The following is a 2,945-nucleotide window of genomic DNA, read 5'->3' on the forward strand; positions in this document are numbered from 1 at the left end:
TGAATTTGTACCGCTTTAGAAAGGTATCGGCTAAATCCTTCCAGAGTGCAGCTTGCTCTGTCCAATTGTATACACCATCTCGTAGCCGCCCGAGAGGCTCTCGTGAAAGAAGTGAATGAGAAGTCTATCGCCTTAAGGCGGACATTTTGGCAATGTAGGTTGCCAAGTGGATGCGGATCTGAGTTTCCGGTGTACTTGTCGAAATCCGAACCTTGAATTTGGGTGGTACCACCACATCGCACCAATCTCGCGGATTTACACATCGATCGAACCATACATGTTCAGCCCTCTATTGCCCTCGTCTTTCTTCTAGAGCCGATAGTTTCGCTTTTCTCGCCCTATGTTCTCCTTCCATCAGATGATGCGCTCCTCCAACGGGGAGCTGAGGGGTGGAGTAAACTGGAGGGATCGGGATTGAAGGGTGAGGCTCGGCATTTGAGATAGCCGGGTAATAGGAAAAATGTAGGTCATTATTTATGGTCACCGGATTGACAGTGATCGGCCGTCCGGATTGATGGTCGGAAAGTGAAGGAGGTTAAAGCGTAGTGAGAATCAACCGTTGTAGGAGGTGGGGAGGTAATGGTAGGTTAGGGTCCAAGTGGGCCTATTTTGGGACATCTCCTCATCATCTTCATAAGTTCTCAAACTGGTCTTTTAGTTCGGACACTTGCCCCTGCAGTTACGTACTTGTTCTGGTCTTCCATTAGTTTTCTTGTTCGAGATCTTGTTAAGTACACTCACTGGGTTGAACTGTGCTTGGTCGACTTGCGTTGTTAGAAGCAATATTGATTTCTGTAGGAGTAAAAAAGAAAATTTTAAATAAACTTGAATTTTGCAAAGAAACTAAAAGTCACTGTCCGACGAAGGATACAAAGTGGCATTTGAGAGCCAAAGTTGAAATCAGAAAAGGATAATCGCCTCGGCTTTATCATGGCATCGTTCGAGAGTCCGACTGAATGACGGATTGAACGCGCATTTATGATAATTGCTCATATGGCGCATTTCAATTCTTCACATAACCCTAGCGAGGAAGTTCCTACGGAGTCATACTATTCATTCACAAATTTTGCTAAACAATGGTCCAAAAATCACTTCATTAATCGAGTAATTTGTACATCGTATCTTTTACATTGGCCTAAGCTCGAAGGTTCTTTATAATAAGATGACATTTTCGAGATACTCATATAACCTTTCTTCTTGCTTGGCGGGTCGAATGCTTTCAGAGCGCACTCGATCTGTAATAGTTCTTGTTTTCCCTGTATATTGTTCTCTCCAAATGGTCAACATTTTCTTTCACCTTGATAGAGAGCACTTGTTTTTCTTTCTCTTTCCTTTCTTAATCAAACTCTTTCAAGATATCGTTGATTAGTAGTGCTTGTTCTTTAAATTCTAGCTTCTTCTTCTTAATTTCTTGCTTATATTATTCTAAGAGTAACTCTTGGTATTTCATCTTTCCTAAACTTGCTATTCTATACTTTCGCTTCTTTGGCCTCAGCTTGAAGAGAGTCTTTTTCCTTTTCCCACTGCACCTCTTGCTCCTCGAACCCCATCCTTTCGGCCCTTACCTCTTCCTTAAGTCTTCTTACTCTCCTTTTAAGTTTCTGCCGTTGGTCCTTCAGCTGTTTTATTTGTTCCTGCAGTTGTGAGTTCTCAGTATTAGCCTCTCGTAGTGAGTCATCCAGATGGCCATTCGTTTCTTCTAATAGGACGTCTCGGAGCGGGTTACTGTCTTCGAATTTCTCAGTTGAATGTTCTCGGTCCCTGTCAGCTCTCCATTTAAGATAATCGCCCGAGGCGCTTGGGCCCTTAGGCGATTTCTCCATCAGAGTGACGTTTTCCCAAGATTTGCGAGCCTTTTTCAACCCTTCTTCTCCTTTGAGCTCGTGGTAGAAGTGACCTTGGTGGTATTCTTCAATGTTGATCACAGACTGTGTTGAGCCGAACTGCCTCATTACCAATGCCGGAGTGTAACTTGTGTATCCGGTTACTCCGATCAGGGAAACCGACTGAATACCCCCTGTACCGATCAAAACGGGTTGGCTTGACGTCCACAGCTTCCTCCAACAGTAATCATGGCTACTGAAACTCAAAATCCGTTCCCACCACTGTTTTTCATTTTTCGGGCTGATCACTAACCGGATCATCTTCTCAATGGGAGGCTGGTCAAGGTACCAAGTCAATCCTTTTGTCTCCACAGGACACATGTGACTGATAGTCCAGAGGTATAACAGTTGAGAACAACACTTAAGGGATCCTCTGCCCTGTTGTCTGCAGTAGGTAAGGGTTAATAAAGTCTCCGCAAGGATTGCAGGTATTGGATTAATCTGCTGCCTTTCCACCGTCCAGAACACTTCCACCGCGTTGCAAGTTATGATTCCCAATGGTCCCGGAATGTAATCGACCGTAGATTCCCAAAGCGAGAGCTACCAAGCCCGGCCCCACTGTTTCTCTTGGAGGCATTGATCTAAACATTTCTGGAGATATGTCCAATACCAACCATGTGTTTTTCCCTTGGCAGTTTCTTTGGACTTTACTTCCTCTGGGGGAGAACCCAACATATGTGCCAACCGTTTCCAGGTTTGCCTATGCTCGAGGTGTAAGTAGATCCGGTTCTGCAATGAGTATGGGATCCCCAGCAATGCCTGATATTCTTCCATAGTGGGGACCGTATCAATGTCATTGAAAGAGAATACCCCGTACTTAGGATTCCAAACCGACAACATGGCTTTTAATGCCGGGATTTGGACCTTGACTTGCATTAAGGTTGCAATCTTCCCGTACTTCTCTTCAAAACGTACCTTGGCCTGATCGGGAAGCGACCTCCATCCGTTAGACAGACCCTCTAGGCTGTTCATTCTGACCTCTATTTTATTCAGATCTAGCGAAGGTAACGAGCTAGCAGGTGTCTCGGAAGCACCATTTTGCGAGGGTACCGGACTATGAGC

The sequence above is a fragment of the Hevea brasiliensis genome, chromosome 14 (assembly GCF_030052815.1).
Source record: "Hevea brasiliensis isolate MT/VB/25A 57/8 chromosome 14, ASM3005281v1, whole genome shotgun sequence".
Taxonomy (NCBI): Eukaryota; Viridiplantae; Streptophyta; class Magnoliopsida; order Malpighiales; family Euphorbiaceae; genus Hevea; species Hevea brasiliensis.